Source organism: Triticum aestivum, chromosome 2B (genome assembly GCF_018294505.1).
Source record: "Triticum aestivum cultivar Chinese Spring chromosome 2B, IWGSC CS RefSeq v2.1, whole genome shotgun sequence".
NCBI lineage: Eukaryota > Viridiplantae > Streptophyta > Magnoliopsida > Poales > Poaceae > Triticum > Triticum aestivum.
This window is the reverse complement of record NC_057798.1, coordinates 794,682,487-794,704,477: the sequence shown is the minus strand read 5'-3', so window position 1 is coordinate 794,704,477 and position 21,991 is coordinate 794,682,487. Positions and strand designations below refer to the sequence as shown.

Below are 21,991 nucleotides of genomic sequence, written 5' to 3'. Positions count from 1 at the left end.
ATTCAAGAAACAATCCCTATTGCTTTCGGATCTGAATTAGGAGGTATACCCAACTGTTTTGGGTGTCCTATGAAGATGCATTTTATCCGCTTTGGGTTCGAGCTTATCAACCTGAAACTTTTTCACATAAGCATCGCAGCCCCAAACTTTTAAGAAACGACAACTTAGGTTTCTCCAAACGGTGTCGTCTCAACGGAATTACGTGGTACCCTATTAAAGTGAGTGCGGTTGTCTCTAATGCCTAACCCATGAACGATAGTGGTAATTCGATAAGAGACATCATGGTACGCACCATATCCAATAGGGTGCAACTATGATGTTCGGACACACCATCACACTATGGTGTTTCAGGCAGTATTAATTGTGAAACAATTTCCACAATGTCTTAATTGCGTGCCAAAGCTTGTAACTCAGATTCTCATCTCTATGATCATATCATAGACATTTTATCCTCTTGTCACGATGATCTTCAACTTCACTCTGAAATTACTTGAACCATTCAATAATTCAGACTTGTATTTCATCAAGTAAATATACTCAGTATCTACTCAATCATCCATGAAGTAAGAACATAACGATATTCACTGCATGCCTCAGCACTCATTGGACTGCACACATCAAAATGTGTTGCTTCCAACAAGTTGCTATCTTGTTTCATCTCACTGAAAACGAGGCTTTTCAGTCATCTTGCCCATGTGGTATGATTTGCATATCTCAAGTGATTCAAAATCAAGTGAGTCCAAACGATCCATCTGCATGGAGTTTCTTCATGCGTATACACCAATAGACATGGTTTGCATGTCTCAAACTTTTCAAAATGAGTGAGTCTAAAGATCCATCAACATGGAGCTTCTTCATGCGTTTTATACCAATATGACTTACATGGCAGTGCCATAAGTAAGTGGTACTATCATTACTATCGTATATTTTTGGCATGAAAAATGTGTATCACTACAATCGAGATTCAATAAACCATTCTTTTAGGTGCAAGACCATTGAAGGTATTATTCAAATAAATAGAGTAACCATTATTCTCCTTAAATGAATAACCGTATTGTGATAGACATAATCCAATCATGTCTATGCTTTAACGCAAACACCAATCTCGGTGGTAGAGGGAGCGTGCGATGCTTGATCACATCAACCTTGGAAACACTTCCAACACATATCGTCAGCTCACCTTTAGCTAGTCTCGTTTTATTCCGTAGCTTTTATTTCGAGTTACTAACACTTAGCAACCGAACCGGTATCTAATACCCTGGTGCTACTAGGAGTACTAGTAAAGTACACATTAACATAATGTATGTCCAATATACTTCTATCGACCTTGCTAGCCTTCTCATCTACCAAGTATCTAGGGTAATTCTGCTCCAGTGGTTGTTCCCCTTATTACAGAAGCACTTAGTCTCGGGTTTGGGTTCAACCTTGGGTTTCTTCACTACAGCAGCAGCTGATTTGCCGTTTCATGAAGTATCCCTTCTTGCCCTTGCCCTTCTTGAAACTAGTGGTTTCACCAACCATCAACAATTGATGCTCCTTCTTGATTTCTACTTTCGCGGTGTCAAACATCGCGAATACCTCAAGGATCATCATATCTATCCCTGATATGTTTATAGTTCATCACGGAGCTCTAGCAGCTTGGTGGCAATGACTTTGGAGAAACATCACTATCTCATCTAGAAGATCAACTCCCACTTGATTCAAGTGATTGTTGCACTCAGACAATCTGAGCACAAGCTCAACAATTGAGCTTTTCTCCCTTAGTTTGCAGGCTAAGAAAATCGTCGGAGGTCTTATACCTCTTGACGTGGGCACGAGCCTGAAATCCCAATTTCAGCCCTCAAAACATCTCATATGTTCCGCGACGTTTCGAAAACGTCTTTGGTGCCTCTACTCTAAACCATTTAACTGAACTATCACGTAGTTATCAAAACGTGTATGTCCGATGTTCGCAACATCCACAAACGACGTTTGGGGTTCAGCACACTGAGCGGTGCATTAAGGACATAAGCTTTCTATTATCCGCATAATCGCTACTGTCAACTTTCAACTATATTTTCTCTAGGAACATATCTAAACAGTGGAACTAAAGGGCGAGCTTACGACATAATTTGCAAAGATCTTTTGACTATGTTCAGGATAATTAAGTTCATCGCATGAACTCCCACTCAGATAGACATCCCTCTAGTCATCTAAGTGATTACATGATCCGAGTCAACTAGGTCGTGTCCGATCATCACGTGAGACGGACTAGTCATCATCGGTGAACATCTTCATGTTGATCGTATCTACTATACGACTCATGCTCGACCTTTCGGTCTCTTGTGTTCCGAGGCCATGTCTGTACATGCTAGGCTCGTCAAGTTAACCTAAGTGTTTCGCGTGTGTAAATCTGGCTTACACCCGTTGTATGTGAACGTAAGGATCCATCACACCCGATCATCACGTGGTGCTTAGAAACGACGAACTTTCGCAACGGTGCACAGTTAGGGGGAACACTTTCTTAAAATTTTAATGAGGGGTCATCTTATTTACTACCGTCGTTCTAAGCAAATAAGATGCATAAACATGATAAACATCACATGCAATCAAATAGTGACATGATATGACCAATATCATTTTGCTCCTTTTGATCTCCATCTTCGGGGCTCCACGATCATCATCGTCACCGGCATGACACCATGATCTCCATCATCATGATCTCCATCATCGTGTCTCCATGAAGTTGTCTCGCCAACTTATTACTTCTACTACTATGGCTACCGGTTAGCAATAAAGTAAAGTAATTACATGGCGTTGTTCAATGACACGCAGGTCATACAATTAATAAAGACAACTCCTATGGCTCCTGCCGGTTGTCATACTCATCGACATGCAAGTCGTGATTCCTATTACAAGAACATGATCAATCTCATACATCACATATCATTCATCACATTCTTCTTGGCCATATCACATCACATAGCATACCCTGCAAAAACAAGTTATACGTCCTCTAATTGTTGTTTGCATGTTTTACGTGGCTGCTATGGGTTTCTAGCAAGAACGTTTCTTACCTACGCAAAACCACAACGTGATATGCCAATTGCTATTTACCCTTCATAAGGACCCTTTTCATCGAATCTGTTCCGACTAAAGTGGGAGAGACTGGCACCCGCTAGCCACCTTATGCACCAAGTGCATGTCAGTCGGTGGAACCTGTCTCACGTAAGAGTACGTGTAAGGTCGGTCCGGGCCGCTTCATCCCACAATACCGTCAAAACAAGATTGGACTAGTAACGGTAAACATATTGAACAAAATCAACGCCCACAACTACTTTGTGTTCTAGTCGTGCAAAGAATCTACGCAATAGACCTAGCTCATGATGCCACTGTTGGGGAACGTAGCAGAAATTCAAAATTTTCCTACGAGTCACCAAGATCTATCTATGGAGAAACCAGCAACGAGGGGAAGGAGAGTGCATCTACATACCCTTGTAGATCGCTAAGCGGAAGCTTTCAAGAGAACGGGGTTGAAGGAGTCGTACTCGTCGTGATCCAAATCACCGGAGATCCTAGTGCCGAACGGACGGCACCTCTGCGTTCAACACACGTACAGCCCAGTGACGTCTCCCATGCCTTGATCCAGCAAGGAGAGAGGGAGAGGTTGAGGAAGACTCCATCCAGCAGCAGCACAACGGCGTGGTGGTGATGGAGGAGCGTGGCAATCCTGCAGGGCTTCGCCAAGCACCTGCGAGAGAGGAGGATGTGTCACGGGAGGGAGGGAGGCGCCAGGGACTCAGGTGCGGCTGCCCTCCCTCCCCTCCACTATATATAGGGGCAAGGGAGAGGAGGAGGGGGCAGCCTTGCCCCTTCCTCCAAGGAAGGGGTGCGGCCAAGGGGGGAGGAGTCCATCCTCCCCAAGGCACCTCGGAGGTGCCTTCCCTTTTTAGGACTCTCCCCTCCCCAAGTCTCCTTGGCGCATGGGCCTCTTGGGGCTGGTGCCCTTGGCCCATATAGGCCAAGGCGCACCCCCTACAGCCCATGTGGCCCCCCGGGGCAGGTGGACCCCCCCCGGTGGACCCCCGGACCCCTTTCGGCACTCCCGGTACAATACCGATAAAGTGCGAAACTTTTCCGGCGACCAAAATAAGACTTTCCAGATATAAATCTTTACCTCCGGACCATTCCGGAACCCTCGTGACGTCCGGAATCTCATCCGGGACTCCGAACAACATTCAGTAACCACATACAAACTTCCTTTATAACCCTAGCGTCATCGAACCTTAAGTGTGTAGACCCTACGGGTTCGGGAACCATGCAGACATGACCGAGACAACTCTCCGGCCAATAACCAACAGCGGGATCTGGATACCCATGTTGGCTCCCACATGTTTCACGATGATCTCATCGGATGAACCACGATGTCAAGGACTCAATCAATCCCGTATACAATTCCTTTTGTCTAGCGGTATTGTACTTGCCCGAGATTCGATCGTCGGTATACCGATACCTTGTTCAATCTCGTTACCGGCAAGTCTCTTTACTCGTTCCGTAACACATCATCCCGTGATCAACCCCTTAGTCACATTATGCACATTATGATGATGTCCTACCGAGTGGGCCCAGAGATACCTCTCCGTTTACACGGAGTGACAAATCCCAGTCTCGATTCGTGCCAACCCAACAGACACTTTCGGAGATACCTGTAGTGCACCTTTATAGCCACCCAGTTATGTTGTGACGTTTGGTACACCCAAAGCATTCCTACGGTATCCGGAAGTTGCACAATCTCATGGTCTAAGGAAAAGATACTTGACATTAGAAAAGCTTTAGCATACGAACTACGATCTTTGTGCTAGGCTTAGGATTGGGTCTTGTCCATCACATCATTCTCCTAATGATGTGATCCCGTTATCAATGACATCCAATGTCCATGGTCAGGAAACCGTAATCATTTATTGATCAACGAGCTAGTCAACTAGAGGCTTACTAGGGACATGGTGTTGTTTATGTACCCACACATGTATCAGAGTTTCCTATCAATACAATTATAGCATGGATAATAAACGATTATCATGAACAAGGAAATATAATAATAACTAATTTATTATTGCCTCTAGGGCATATATCCAACATTAATTTGGTATTTTTGTTCTCTACAGAGATGATCAAACTTTAGAAATTTGACTTCAGACAAATCTTATACGCAAAGTAAAAAAGAAATGAAGGGAATAAAAATAAGTTGTAATTTGATTACAACCCCATTTACACTCCAACACACTATGAGCACACTCTAGCAACAGCAATATCATCAATCGGAAGAGAGGATCACCAAATTTGTATTCATTATGTAAAAATAAACATGACAAAGAGGGGTCAAGAAGGAATTAGAGCACGGCCGACCGCCACAAGTGATGATGAGAAGCCAGAGGCGGTGCTACTCAAAACGCCATTTCGCACAACAACCATGCAGGCTCTGGGGCCAAATTTGGGTTGTTTTGTTATGTGCATGGTGTCGTGCACGATCCTCAAAGCAATGCACGGCCTGGCCCGGGAGAAATTGTCGAATCAACCTATTTTCGTGGAGCCAGGGGCGGCCGATTTTCGTGTTTTGACCATTTGGACAAAATTTAGCTGGATTTGACCCTGTTTTGTAAAAAGTTCGGGATCTGACCCTTTTTCTATCGCCGTTGGTCTCAACGGTAGGGTAGCACAACCTACCGCCAGGGTCCTAGCGATAGGACTTACCGGCACCAGCACACTCGTTTGGTACGGAAAAGACACTACCGTCATGGTCTTTGGCGGTAGCCTTCCTCGGTGTGTGCCTGTGTTGCATATGCAGCAGTAGACGCAGTAGACAGTGGGTGCATGGATAGACTCATTGATGTGTGCATGTTGCGGCCAGCAGTAGCCACAAAAACAGAAGAAAGCTGAGCTAGGCATCTAGCTACTAGGTTGTCCACTCAATCTCTGCCCCCTCCTGTGATATAATCGGTCTGGTCATGGATATGCATGCAGTGATGCACACAGGAGAGTGCGCCGCAGAGTTGCTGCATGCAAGGCCAATGCATGTGTGTACTACCACTAAAAGCATCTTCAGTCGTTGGCCCTCCAGGAGGGGCTAAAATCGCCCCCTGGGGGCGCACCGGCGTGCTGGGGGCGTGATGTCCCCCAGTCACGGCGCCCACGTTTAAAAAAAAGTTGAATACGGCGCAAACACGGCTCAAATTTAACACAAACATCGGCGAGTTCGTTCAAATTTAAGCATATTTTACAAAAAAAACTACTAGGGGCTGCCCCTCACCGTCTCCATCGCCGCTCCTCGCCGTCTACCTCGCCGCTCCCCGCCGCCCGCCGCCCGCCCTTGCAGTTCTACATGCCGAGGAGGCTGTAGAACCACGTGTAGTCGCCGCCGCCGCCGCCGTCGTCGTCGTCGCCGCCGCCTCCGCCGCCGTCGTCCCTGCTACATCCCTTCCCCGGTTGGCGCGGCGGGTTGGACGGTCCGGGGGCGTACTCGTCGTCGTCGCTGTCGAGGATCACGACGTCGTGCTCGTCCTCGCGCCCATGCTTGTGGGCTTCTATCTCCTCCAGGGCCCGGCGCTGCCGGACCATCTCGTCGCGGAGGTAGTCGTCCCGCGCCCACTGCATGGCGTCCTCGTCGGAGAAGCCGCACTGAGCTATCTCCTCGTACTCCGCGGGGAGGCCGGGCTCTGGCTTGGGCTCGACGAGGATGAAGCGGCCGGAGGGGGGGTGGACTCGTCGATGCGAACGCCGGAGCTGTGGGTGCGCGCGCTGACAGGTGTGTCCTGGGGCTCCGCCTTGACGGGGAGGAGGCACTAGTAGAAAAAGGGTCAAACGTGAAGCACATTAGTGCCGGTTTGTATTTGAGCCGGCACAAATGTATACATTAGTGCCGGTTCCAATGGCTAGCCGGGCCGCTCTCATTAGTACCGGTTCGTGGCTAACCTTTAGCACCGGTTCGTGCCACGAACCGGTACTAATGAGAGTGGTGGCAGGATGTTGTCAGTCTGGGCCCCCTCCAGCACCTTTAGTACCGGTTCTTCGCACGAACCGGTACTAAAGGTCGTCCTACATAAACCCTTCGTCCACCCGAGCTCGCTCTGTTCTTCCCCTTTCCCCTCTCCTCTCTGTTCTTCACCTCTTCCTCTCGATCTCATCACACATTTTGCCCAAAATTTGTCAAGATTTGAAGGCCCCCATCCATTCAAATGATCACAAAGGTTAGCAACTTTGTCCTTTCATCTTTCATTGCTAGATTAGCTCTTGCAATGCTTTATATAGTTATTAATTTGTGAGTTTAGTAATTTGGGAGGAAATATATATATGTGCTAGTATTTGATTTATATGCAATTTGAGGTCAAAAATAACACTTAGTTTGCATATGTAGGTGTGGTTTACTTAGTGCCTTCTAAATCTCCGTCGTAACCACCGTCGATCGCCCGCACCGTCCCGTCGCCGGCACCACCTTGTGGTGAGCCTCTTGTTCATGAAATTTTATATAAAAAATTGATGTTTGTGTGATTTGGATATATAGTTACTCGTATAATAATTATCTTACCCGTACGTTGTTTGTTATACATAGTGCCATGGTTTTGATATCCGTCCCCGTCAGCCCTCGTCCTTGTTATGATTCGGATGTGGTATATTCTCTTTTAAAATTATTTGTTGCATTTCGTGTTTATGACAAATTATGCCCATCAAGTTGACATAGATATTTTTATCTAGGAGGTATGTGAACCGGAAATTCCAACCGACCCTATTGTTGAGAGGTTAAATTTAGTTGAAAGAGAAAACGAGTACTTGAAAGAAAAATTGAAAAGAATTGAGGGGGAGAAGATGGAATTGGAGTTGCATGTTGCCGATGTCGTCGATGATCACAAGATCAAGATGGAGAAAATGCGCTTGAAGATTAGAAAGATTAGAAAATATGCCATCGATAGTGAGGCTTGGTATCATTATGCTGTTGGATCAATTGTTACCTTAGTTGCGATCTTGATCGCATTTGTTGTTGCATTTAAATGCTTTAGCTAGAGAGTTATTTGTTTGTTGCATTTAAGTGTTGTATGAACTTTATGTATGAACTTATATTAATTTGGTCTATTCGGTGTTGTGTAATGAAGATGAGCCGGCAATGGATGTACGATGACCGATGCCCTCCCCAGTTCGTTGAGGGCGTGTATACTTTTCTGCTTGCGGCTGAGGCAAACAAGCGGGCGGATGGTTTTATGCCTTGTTCATGTGCTGGCTGTAAGAATGGTCGCAATTACTCTACGTCAAGAACCATTCACGTCCACCTGTTTGAGTCCGGTTTCATGCCCCACTATAGTGTTTGGACCAAGCACGGAGAAAGAGGGGTTATGATGGAAGACAATGAAGAAGAAGAGGACGACGACAGCTATCCTGGCCATGGGTTCCCTGAATACGATGATACAACAATGGGGGAAGAAGCTGAGCCGGTAATGCGGGAAGAATCTGAAGAAGAGGCATCAGGCCACAACCTCCTGGCCTGGCTCCAAAGGAGCCATACCATCGGAAGATAGAATGTTCCACCTAGAACTAGAATGGATGCCGCCGGAGGATGGCCACATAGAGAGGATCCCTGCACTCCCGACGAGCCGCCAAAGCTTCCCTCAAGCAGAATTGCCCAAGGCCCGGTAGCAGAGGAGGGATAACACTAAGCTTGGACGAAGAGGACACACCACTGATGTCATCGAATGCACCCCAACAGTGCACACCAACCAAACAGCTCCCAAAGGTGGTGCCTTCAAGAAGGAGAACGACACGGGAGTGCCGCCGCCGCCCACCGAGGTTAGGGCTTTCACCCGGGAGGCTAGAGGAAGGTGGGTGGAGGGAGTTAGACCTGACAAACGCCTCCAAGGAGGAAGAACGGTGCCCTCGGGCGCCGGCGCCGTCGCGGCCAGCCATGGCCGGCCATGGATTTCTCCTGGTCTGGCTCCACACCACCGCCCCACCCGCAGCACAGAGACCGAAGATCGAAGAAGAACGCCGACCCAGGCCCGGAGGGGAGGGGTCACACCACGTCCGAGAAAGCAGGGGACGCTAGATCTGGTGCCGCCGGCCGCCAGGACCGCGCCAGGTCCACGCCCACTCGATCCCCACCGTCCTCGCGGCCAGGGACACCGCCACCACGCCCGCGCCACCTCTCGCCACAGAGTCGGTGGCGCCACTCCGACCGAGGCCGCTGCCCCAGATCCCGTGGCTCCCTGCGAAAAGCAGAGCAGCAGATGCCCCGCCGCCACCTTCCTCGGGGCGGCGAGGGGTCGGAGATGGGAAGGGGAGGACTCTGCGGCAATCTAGGGTTTCGCCCACGAGACGCCCCTGGAGGGGCGACGCGGGGGTCGGGGGAGGGGGGGCAAAAGTTCGCCACGTGAGAGGGTACCGATACGCGATATGCAGGTCCAACTCCGGCTTGCCGCTTAGCCTGGGCCCACAACATCAAGCTTTCAATGCATGGACGGCTTTGTTGTTCGTTGTATGGAGCAGCAGAAAAAAGGAGATCAGAACTGTGTACATATGGGCATCTATGAGTGAGTGAACACTAGGATGCAATACCTGAGAGAACGCGCAGCGTGAGCACAACCGTGCGGATCAGCAGCATGAGCCGCGATATGCTTCTCCTGTCGACGACGACGACGCCCATCAGCGCGGTCGTGCTCGACGCCATGCACTCGCACGTGCAGGGGCTGTAACTTGTCCGTGCTGGGGCCGGAGAGAGCGATGAGGAAGTTTGCTCGGTCGCTCCCTTCTTCCTTCTCCCTCACTACCTCTTCCCCCCTCTCCATCTCCCCCGCTGCATCCTCCTCTTCTTCTCGGCTCTCATCGGCTACTGCGTACAACCAATCGAAGGCAAGGGAAGGTGGGCTCACCTCAGATCCTCTCGTCCCTCACTGTGGCGAAGCCCTCTGGTGCAGTTCGCCTATGGCTCGTGCTCGCCCTCTAGTGTGGATGCCGAGCGCCGAGGAGGAAGCCGAGCACCACATTCGTGTTACACGGCGGCCCAACGAAGGGGAGAAGCCACGGGAGGCTGGGGCTGGAGAAAGCAACGAGAGAGGAGCGGTGGCGACATGAGAGAGGTGCGAATGAGTGAGAGAAGTGAGAGGAGAGAGCCGGAACCTAGCATCTCCGATGAGGACGACCAGCGGTGAGAGGAAGCGAGATCCAGAGAGAAGGGGGCGAATGGGAGCAGGAAGAGGCAAAAGGCACGCCCTCTCCCCTCATCCAACCATGGGCCAACCAGAGCCAACCACGCATACGGCAAAAGGTGAAAAGACGAAAATGCCCTCAACAGGGCATGAGAATTATGGGCGGTGGCACAAGATATTTGACTGCTGGAGGGCCTCGACAGGCCGCATAGAGCACGCTCCCAGCTACAGCAACTGACAAACGCGGCCCACCCACGAGGGTCTCCGCGCGTCAGCGCTATAAGGCCATAACCCCGGAGTAAGAAAAAACCAAGAAAAACCGCACTATTCATTGCAACAGTGGTCTGTGCTGACCCGACGGCCGAGATCTTTTCGCCGCAAGATCGAATGGGTGTCACGTGCCTAGAAAATCAAATGGACGGCCAGATCTTCCTAAGGACTGAGAGCGTCGGAAGGCTCCCGTAGTAGATAAGATCGATCACTTCTCACGAAAATTTATGCGCCAACATCCGGCCTGCGGGGACGCAGCGGAGGCGAGCTTGCAGTGGATGTTCCTGGGGTGCCCCAGCGGCACGACGACCTATGGCATCCTCCTCGATGTGCCCCGCATCGGCAGCGGCAACCTCGTCCGCGAAGAGCACGCCTTGGGCTGCTGTGTAGTTGAGTGCCGATCTCTCTTTACCCTCTCTGATAAAATCAATTTCGATCATTGAGTTTTGTGGCTCTTTTTTGTCTTTCTCGGCCCTTGTCTTTGAGCTGAATCTGATCCACATGTGAAGGCTTTGTACTAAACATCGAGGTAATGTATGAGATTACTTATCTGGATCTTACCGGTGAATGCTTGAACTTGAGCTGGACAAGATATGTCATTTTGTGACCCATTTCACTTCCGTTGCAGTCTCAAGATGGTACCTCCACGTGAGAAAATCAATTTTTAGATGGACTGGTTGAATGGGCAATGAACACAATTTTGCAAGGTTGCTAACGTTGGTGTAGAAACATCGCAAAAAAAAAAAACGTTGGTGTAGAAAGAATTTCCCTACAAAGTGCTTGCATGTGGTATTCAATACACTTCCGTGTCTTCTGATCACGCTTATTAGACCACCATTTTTTTCTTATTTCATTGTGAAAATGTCTAAGAAATGTAATGAGCTTCTGGCCGTCGGCAGCTGTGTGCAAGCAAAGCTCTACCGCCGCGCCGGCCGGCGCGGCTGTCTGCTCTGCGGTTGGTCCGGCGGTGAGTTTCACATATCTGTGCTCGTATGTGCTGGTACCGAACTATCCTGGCCGCGCACCAGGAAGTTTACATGTGATAAAACTATATATTAATGGGTTTTCTGTCTACTTTACCACCATCTGTGACATCTCTACATGTTGTCAGAGCATCTACCGCCGGACTTGGTAAAACCGGCCCCTCAAACACCCGTGGACGCGTTCGGGCGCCTCCGCGGGCACTGACTGGGCACCCCTCAAATATGCTGCCGGAGTCGCCATGCGCGTCAGCGACGCACCCGATCACCGGCTTTCACATCTGCCCGCAAGCCTCCCGACTCTTCGGGGAATGCTCATCGGAGGTGAGCGTGGTGGCTCCTTCCGCGCCCGTGCCCGCGCCCATCAACCTCAGCGCCACGCCGGTGGTTGGTGCCTCATCATCTGGAGGTACCAGGAAACACACGCGGGAGATGCCAGCCGACGTGCTCCCCGATGCCTGCAACCTGTTCGACTGTATGCCCACGGCCACCGCCGACAAGCCAGCCAACCGTTTCATGGAGAACATCATCTTCGAGGGTGGTGTGGCGACCGCTGGAGGTGCCACCGCGGCTGGCTTCGAAGGAGGAGGCTTGAGATGGAGGCGGAGAAGCAAGCCAAGATGCTAGAGATCGGGGCCGACAATGTCAAGACCAAGGCGAAAGAAGTGGCTCTGGCTAGCATGATGACTGGGGTGGAGATCATGAAGGTGGACCTCAACACCGTGTCACTGAGGAAGAGGCCATGGTTCGAGAAGATGCAGGCCACATGCTCAAGTTTGACGACGAGTAGTCTATGACGGCATGCGCATCCTTTTTTGTATGCCGGCAAATGTGCTGGTATGACCACGGCCGAGATGGCGTGGTCGAACTACCGACCTTTTTTGTGTGCTGCCATGTGTGCCGGCTGTTGGCAAGCGCGCCAGTAAGAACTGTGTGATGGTCTTTTTGATGGCTGGCATTTGTATGCTAGCCCATGATGCCGGCATGAACTTTGAGCGGCGGCATGATCACTGGCAAGATCTATGCCCGCATGCCTTTTAAATTTGCAGGCGGATATGAAATGAGTCTCTTACGTTGGGCGCATAGCCGACCCGAAAAGAAAACAGAACAGACGCCGAGCGGGCGATCGACCCAAACGGACGAAAAGCAGACAAAACCGCCGTCCATTTGGGTCGGCGCATTGGAGTTGCTATGGTGAACTACTCAAAGCAGGAACAACAAAACGTAGTTTACCTAGTCCGAATTCCGACGTACAGATACGAGTATGAGAGAGTGTAATTGTCCCAGTGTTTAAGCCCTTTTGCCAGCAATGGGAAAAATATACTGACGCAAAACACACGATAGATTATAGTGCGATATTGAAGCAATAATACTTATATTATATTAGGAAGTAGATAAAATGAGCCCGAGCTCATATGAGCTCGGTGAACAGTAAAATCAAAAAAATGAGAAAACAATAAGAAAACTGGAAAAAATTGTGTCAACATTTGACAAATGTTTTACATGCTTGCGAAATTTCATCACAAAATAACATTCGTTGAAGTCGTAGCAAAAAAGAAAAAATTGATGCTCCAAGGAAGTTATATTTGGAGTGCTGATTTGTTTTTGCCATGACGTCCACGAATGCCATTTCATGATGAAACTTTTCAAGCATTGAAAACATTTGTCAATGTTAGCAAAAAAGTTCAGAATTATTTATTTATTTGCACTTTACTATTCACTTGAGCTCATATGAGCTCGAGCTGAGAAGGGCAGTTTCACAATACTTAACAATACTAAGGGCTAGTAACAGTTGTAATAGATATAGTGCCGAGTGAACCGATATGGGAGAATCTCAGCCGTTGATTGAAGCGTTGTCGACTGCAGGATAACTGAAGAGTAAGACACACTACCCAGTGCAGGTGAACACCTTCAGAGAACATGTGTAACCATGTTAAGGATGAAACAGCCCCCCCGTGTCGTTCCCCACACGAGATCAACTTCTCCTCCGGCAGAGAATTGAGGACGTGTGTTGAACCACCGGAGGTTGAGCTCTTAGCGTGCATGGAGGGCATCAGTCTCACACTATAGTGGACGCAACTGCCCATCGAGGTCGAAACGGACTGCCTCATTGCTCTCAGTATGATCAAAGCTCCGGACAGGGATCGGTCTTGCTACTCCATGTTGGTTGATCAAACTAGTAGTCTCTTGAGGGAAGCGAGAGCTTTTAAGCTAGCTCATGTGCGGAGAGAGCATAATGGAACTACCCACTAACTAGCTTTTGGTCGAACTGAGAGCTGCACGGTTGCGAGCAATAGATAACTGTTGGTTTTTTAGGCAGCACTATGTCTCGCTTATAGCGAGACCTAGTGTGCTCTCGCGCCACGTGCCTCCCTAAAGGGCCGGCCCAGACACACAGGAGGCCATTGCCCTTTTTTTGTCTTTTCATGTTTTTACTTTCCTTTATATTTCCAAATATTCAAAATAATTACACTACAAAAGTACTTTAAATAAACAAAAAGAATTTATTTAATATAATAATAAACTTATATTTGAAAAATGTTAAGCGCGTCTTAAAAATTGTTTTGTCGCATCACAAACAATAGAGAATAAAAAAAACAAAGAAAGACGAAAGAAGCGAAACCAAAAAATAAACAGAAAAAGTATACCCAAAAAAACAAGTCCGAAAAGGATGAAAAGGACTGAAACCCGATTAAAATAAAGGAAAAAAAGAAAACATTGAAAACTGAAAAAGAAACAAAAAATCAAATAGAAAAAAGAAATTGAGATAAAAAACCCGGATGTAAAGCATCAAAGAAACAAAAGGAGAATGAAAGGAAATACACCATAAAACTTATAGAAAAATAAGAAAACCTAACAAAAAATAAAATAAAAGGAAAAAGGAAAAAAAATGAAGTATGACGATGGAAAAAGAAAAACACGGAGAAACCAAAGACAACCGAAGAAAAAGAAAACAAAAATCTAGTGGAAAAATGAAACAAGGTAAACAAAAAATTCAGAGAAAACACAGATAAGAAACTAAAATCTGAAGAAATAAAAGAAAAACCGTGAAAACGGAGAAAGAAACAAAGAAAACCGATTACAAACCCTAGGAAAACAAAAATAGAAGATTTTTAAAAAAATCCATGGAGTAAAAGAATGAAAAAAGGGAAAAAAAGAAAACAGAGCGAAGGTAACCAACATTGATCGAGGGTCTCGATCGAAACCCTATCGAATGAAAGAAGACATACAAAACGGCCCTTCCCAATGGCTACGGGTGGGAAAAGTTTTCAAGCCAGGGCAACATATAGCTCCCACGTCTTTTTGGGAACAAGTAACCAAGCGGTACCCCTTGCGGGAGCTCCACAAGGGTCATTTCTGGGCGCTTCCTCAATCGCCGCCACGTATCGCGTGTTGGGCACTTCCTTGGGATTTTGTTTTTTGTTTTACCTTTATGTACATTTTCTGGATTTTTGTGTTTTTTTTTTGGATTTTGGCTTTTCGATTGGTGCCCAGTCTTTCCTTGGTTTTTAGAGAATTCTTTGAAACTTCTAAAAATACAACTTTTTTTCTTTTTCTTTGAGAGGCACATACTTGCCTCTTATGGAGGCACATATTTGCTTCAGCGACAGGCACAACCGTGCCTCTCAGAAAGGGGTTCTTTTTTCTCCATGAGAGGCATATATTAGCTTCTCGTGGAGGCACACATTTGCTTCAGTGAGCTGTGCCTCAGATAGGGAGAAAAAAACTTTTTTTTTTTGCTTTCACAAGAGGCACAGATTTGCTTGTCGTGGAGACACATATGTGCTTCCACGAGAGGTGCAATTGTGCTTCTTGGAAAGGATAAATAAACAATCCTTTCTGCTTGGGTTTTTCTTCTGCCTTTTTTATGGTTTTTTTGTACAAAAAAAATATATATCAAAATCTTTTAACATGGAATCTAGTTTTGAATTTCTCGACGCAAGAAATTCAATGCTAAAAACGTTTCACAATTTAGATGAATGGTTTAAGAAATAAAATGTTTTGAATAAATAAATTTAAGAAAAAGAAAAACTCCCGAGTTATGAAGGTGATACACAGGCAGTGTGTCACTTATGTGTTATCACAACCTGAGCAGGTGAGATTGACCTGATTTTTTTTTGTTTTTTAGGAAAAATAGATAGCTGTTTTTTTTTTGCGTTCAAAAAAAAAGATAGCTGTTTTTCTAGAGGCGGCAAAAATAGATAGCTGTTGGTAAACATTAACACCGGAGCTGGGTCGGCCCATTTTAACCCTAAGCTCTGTTTCGGTCTCCTTCAGTGCTCCTTGCCCTGGCGGCGCCGCCATGTGCGTCCACCACGGGTTCCCCGGCGCCGGCGCTCAGGGCGAGGGGAGGACGGGCGGCCGGCCGCATACCTAGGAGTGTGATGCATACGCAGGACAGCCCTGCTTCGACCTTCTTCGTGGCCTCTAGAGAAGACCGCGACCACTACTGGAAGCAAAAGACCAGTGGCATTGTTCGGAGAAATGAAGGAATCGGCCGTTCCCCAGGTGACAGATTTTTCTTCAGCTATTACATGTATTTTCTTGAAATTGCTTTCTTTTATAAACAATAAACACTGCGAACCTTTGGAGCATCTAAAATAACCACAGTTTGTTCAGGGTTTCAGAGATTTAATTCGAATTGAGGAACATTGGTTGGGTGAAGCAGGTATATAGAAGACTATAGAAGCATAGTTTTGCTCTCGGGTATGTAATAAAATAAACGCCGCAGGCATTTTAAAATGCATAACGCAGATAATAATACTCACCCTGATACCACAATGCTAATACTTGTCCTTGTACGCACAAGAGCAACAGCGCTTGATTTTTATTGAAGGAAATACATTTTTTGGGTGGACAAATGCTAACAATAGCACACGATACAACACCACACAACACAACAACACTTAACTGGAATCTGAGAGCGGCCTGAACAAACACATTCCAGTTCAATCACCGCAGTGCACGAATAACTCACACAACAAAGTAAACCAAATATATAGGGGTGGAAGTGGATAGCAATAATCCACGAAGAGTGAAAAGCTTTTCCTTGATAATAAGAGCAGCATCGAGGCATCCGGTAAGGTCGGTCAAGGAGCAAATGCGCATCATCTCCTGAACCTAAGCATTTATTGGGTTTGCTACCAAGATAGGCTTGTTCTTGTTTGCTGCCATTGCTTGTTCCACACTTTGCAAGTCAAAGATGCCTGTCAACTTGAGCTCTCGGAAACTTGGAAGGTCCTCAATCCCAGAAAGAGACTGTTCACGAGTAGAAGACCAAACTAACTTCTTCAGCATAGGAGATGCCTCTTTGACAAATTTGATACTGGTAATGGCTGAGCACTCAATATCCAGGAACTTGAGACTTTGAAATGCATCTTTTTTGAAGGTGGGTGTGTTTTCATTGCATGACTCTCGTTGGAGCCTAAGGCAGGACAAGCTTTTAAGCTCTCCGAGGAATTTGAAGTCATCATCCGTTATGAAAGTCATATGGAGGGTTATTTTGGTAAGTACGTCGAGCTTTTTAATCCATGAGGGCAATCCATATTTCAGGCCACTGATTTTTAGCTTCTGAAGATACTTGGGATGTATGAGGGGTGCTTCTTCAATGTTCATGTTGTCATCCTCTTCGTTGCTTGTCAGTTCTGTGACACGGATTGACAGTGAGCGAAGACATTTCCTAAGCTTTCCAATTGCATGGTACAAATGCCAGAAGACTGATCTCTTGCTCCCAGAGAGAACCACACCCAACTTAACCAACTGGAGTAGGTTGCGAACATCAATTAGTTCATCGCCTTTGCCAGAAACTGCAATATGAGATAGCACCTGCAGTTCTGTCATGTCCCCGATACGTTTGGGCAGCGACACGGTGAGAAATGTCTCTTCAGATTGGTCGCTACCTTGGGTTGTGTCATCAGTCCAGTGTCCAGCTTGTAGGTGCTTTAGCTTTGGTAGAAAAACTGAATTTTTGGCGAATGCTTTTACTTCTGTTTGACGAATGTCCAAGGTCTCTAGGGACTGAAGCTTGTCAAGCTGCTTGGGTAGTTGAGTAATGCCAGTTTTCCGAAGGCTCAAGTACTTCAGGTGTAACACATGGCTGCAAATGTTTTTCAGATGGTGGTTCTTCAATTCATTGCAGTTTTCTAGATCAAGCACCTTCAGAATCCCCAAGTGAGTCGACGAAGGAAGCGACTCCAAAAATTCTTGAGTGGCTGTGGCATTGGACTGTTCAACTGTTGTTTGTTCACTTGGACGGGAAGGGCGACAAATATCCCAACAGGCTTGGGAACAAGTTGCATATTGTTCCTTCTCAGCTTGCTGTGGTTAGACTTCATAGTGAACCGAAAGGCGATAAGCCAAGTCTGGCTGATGGCTGTTCTTTACAAAATTATCTTCTGTTGCAATCTCTGTAACAATGTAATGGATGCTCTCATGCATTTTACAGCTCTTCACCTTTCCTGTAACAGCCATGTCCATCGCCCATCGGTATAAGAAGCCGGTGGGCGACAAGCAATTCAAAACAGTGGTCAGCTTCATGCAGCGCACTTAGTCTGCCTCTTTTGGCAGTCATGCCTTCAACGGCCCATCTTCTTACCAATCTTGTCCGTTCAAAGATTGTATCTTCGGGGGAAAATAGACATATATAGCAAACAATTCTTGCAGTTGCTACTCAGATTACAGAACGTGAGTAGTTGCCTTACATTGTTCGTCATTGATGGTTTGGAGCTGTCCAGGCTGTCACACAGACTCTGCAAATCAGCTTTGGTCCTGTTAGGATTGACATAGAGAGCACGTAGAAACAACCTGACTGGCAAGGGTTTTGAGACAATTTCCCGTGAAAGAGGCCGCAGATAAGTGCTTTGGTTGTTGCTGTTCATTAGGTCCATTGCGTTGCACACATAGAAATAACTATCAGTGTCCAAATCTAAGTATTCATTGGGAGAAAATGAGTGGGCCACATCAATCGAACGTGTGGTAATCAGTATGGCACTACCAGCAGAGCAATTCTCATGGGGGAAAGCAGATTTGATACGATTCCATAGAGCTCTTCCCCAAGATATACCCCAGACATCATCAAACACAAGCAAGAATCTTTTACCTTTCAGGTGCAACTGAAGCTGTGCCATAAGCTCTTCCTCCTTCTTGCCATCCAAATCGAATTGATCTGATGGACTGGCCAGTGCTTCTAGGACCTCCCGGAAGAACATGAAATCTGAATTTGAATTGGATACGCAGATCCAAGCCTTGCAGTCAAATGAGCTTACCACACTCTGCCAAGCTCTCCGAGCGAGAGTAGTTTTGCCTAAGCCACCCATTCCTACAATTGCTAGGACTTTAAGATGGTCCTGTCCTACATCCGTCAACAGCTTTATCAAGGTGCTCTCATAGTAGGTATTCTTAGGCGACTGGAGAGCATCAGCCAAGTCACGCCGTTGAGCATCTTCCTGCTCCTTGGTGTCATCATTTCTGGCAGCTTGCCACCCTGCCTTCTTCATGAACTTTGCACGGTCTCCGTTGGGCTCGGGCACTTTGACGTCATACCTCATGCGCCTCCCCCCCACCTCGCACGACCGGATCTTGAGCTCCCGGATCTGATTGGCGATGCGGTGACGCATCGCCGGCAACGTCCACACCAACTTGGGCAGCCGCCCCAGGTAGCCTAGGAGGCCTGGCTCCCTGCGGCCAGCACCGATCCTCTGAATGTACCGATCGATGCTGTTCCGGGAGGCATAGGCGACCTCCGCGACTTGCTTCATCCACGCTCCGACTTGGTGGTCCTCCTCGTCGGCCTCTGCACACAACGTGCAGGAGGAAGCCGTTCATGCTCTCCATCTCGTCCTTGATGAACTGCACGTCGCTGCGGACACCACCAAGCAGCTGCACCTCGTCAACGAGGACCGATGTCAGACGCCCCAGGAGGGAGTCCACGGCTCCCTGTGCCGAGCCCAGGATCATGTCCGCCATCCTTCCGGTCGATCGATCTCCCGGTTTATCGACGAGGATATGCAAGGTTGCCGGCCGGCAAGGAGCAAACCTTTTAATGGAGGTTGTGTAGCTACGGGCGGACGGCGGCAGGGGGTAAAGGGCGCATTGGCGGTGGCGTGGAGAGGCGCTGTAGACTTAGGTGGGCGGTTAGGTTGCGGTCGCCTCGCCAGCTTCCCGTTGGGCTCGCCGCTGGCTCTCTCTGTGTGGGGAAGAAGGAAGGGAGGGATGGCGGGGTATCAGGTATGGGTGCGCTGTGGTGGCAGGGCCTGGGTAAATTTAGCCTGTCGGTCACTGGGATGTCATGCCATGTTTGTGTTTGTGTGTCTGCAGCGTGATCCGACCCAATCGACCTTCTCTCGTTTCCTTTTGGTTCGTTTCCTATGTCAGGCAGGTAACTCTCTGCCCAAGGTTCAAAGTAAAAAAAGAAAAGTTAACTGTCTACCCCACTCCAGATTTTGTAAATCGCAATGTTGCTTTGGCTTTTCTTTTCAGTGGTCGCCTTTTGTTTTTCTGCCACTTTATTCGTTTTGTTTACTCGTCTTTCGAGGCGTCTGTTGCTGCTGCTATATGTGGATTGTATGATGATTACTTCAACTTGAAGAGAAATGTCCTTGGCTTGCTTGGGCTCTTTGGTCTTCAGAAGTGCGCCGCCGCTTTTCGACAAATGTGGATTTTATTGTCTCAAAATGAAGCATTAAGAGGATACAAATACAATAAGCACATCCGGCTTCCGTATAGTTAGAATGCATACATCCAACACCACACACACACTAAAACACGAGGCAATAGCAAAGTCATATACGACCAAAGCTATATGTAGGAGAGGAAAAAAAATCCAAAGCAATCTGATCTGTAATTCGCAAGCTACAACATCACTGAACTACCGAAGCAGCTCGACAAGCTTCAGTCCCTAGAGACCTTGGACATCCGTCACACAAATGTACAAGCATTCGCCAAAAATTCAGTTTTTCTGCCAAAGCTAAAGTATCTACTTTCTGGGTATTGGACTTATGAATGGATTATTGTAAATGGTCTCGTCCAATTTAAGAAGACGCTTTGCACCGTGGCAATGACCAAACATATCGGGGACATGATAGAATTGCAGGCGATATCTCATATTGCAGTTTCTAGTGACGTCAGTGAACTAAATTATGTTGGCTACCTACTCCAGTTAGGTTTTGAAAGAAAGGAAACATTGAATGGCTTCTAGCGGAGGGATTTATGGCTCTCGGGTGCCACACACCCCTATATGAATCTAACATTAAAAAGCATATTATGAAATTTAAAAAAATAAAATAAAATTTTAGGATATGAAACCTGGGTGCCCGTTATATACATGTGTTCTGTTTCGTGGGGAATAGGTGCCCGTGGTAATGTCAGGAAAAAAGACAAAAAACCCACATGTGTAGAAAAAAACTAGGTGTAATGTATGTCAGACCGTAGTTCCTGCGCTGCGGATACCACGAGCACCCATTCCCTACGAATATGAACACAGGTGTACAATGGGCACTCAGGTTTTATATATCCCAAAATTTCAGATTTTTTAAAAATTTCCTGATATTTTTTTTAATGTTACACATCCTCCATTGAAAAGTCTGCTCCTAGCTGGCTAGCTCCTTGCCGGCCACAAGGTTTGCATTGTCCTCGTTGTATCTTGAATCGAGAACCAAGTGACCAGCCAATGCGCCGTTGACTCCATCCTCGGGCATCTCACACTAGTTCGCGCCATCAAGCGAAACTATGGAAGCAAGTCTTCCATAGCTCCATTGGCACTTCCACATGACATTAATTAGATGTCGGAATGGCTGAAAAGCAGTGGAAGGTCACCTTGCCTTTACACCTTTGTAGTGAAGTTTGGACCAAAGTTCATCATTGACTTTGATACATACCTTGCCATCCACCATAGCACTCATAATCAGATCAACAACTTGATCAGAAAACCCTTTAAGTTTCATGATTTCACAAAGGAAAGCCCAGTTGATATGACAGCCTTTTCGAAATCCATTTTAAATACAATCATATTCTTTTTACCAGCATGTAAACTATGTATGATCTCATGGAGTATCAGAACCCCATCCATACTTATACCTACCTAAGATATCTTGGTGAATTTTTGTCGAGACCGGTTTGCATCACTTGGTATTGAGACATACTAAAACTATGTTTGGTGAATTTCTACTATAGGACTATTCGACAAAGCGAGCGGTTTGGTGGAGAGATATATGTTAGCTGTGGGTGGTGAATGCATACTACATTTGAGCGGGAACATGGAATGCAGTCACCACCCACGGCCATGATTAAATGTAGTCTACCAATATGACGTGAGTTGAGTTTATCTTTTTTCTATCACCGTTGGTCTTGGCGGTAGGATAACACAACGTACCGCCAAGGCCCTTGGCTGTAGGACTTAACTGCGTCGTTACGTCTGTTTAACGTGGAAAATACCCTACCGCCAGGCCCTTCGCCGGTAGGCCGTGTAACCCTACCGTCAAAAAACCCGGCGGTAGGCAATGAAGGCATACATTGATTCTACTACGCAGTTTGTTAGAGCATCTCCAGCCGCGCCCCCAACAAGGCCCCTCAGGCGAT

At 47.0% G+C, this 21,991-nt stretch overlaps 1 pseudogene; it reads right to left on the bottom strand.

The window, feature by feature from the left end:
• Positions 1–16,227: 16,227 nt before the first annotated feature.
• LOC123047480 (disease resistance protein PIK6-NP-like) lies at positions 16,228–19,701 on the bottom strand (annotated as a pseudogene).
• Between the last annotated feature and the right edge of the window lie 2,290 nt (positions 19,702–21,991).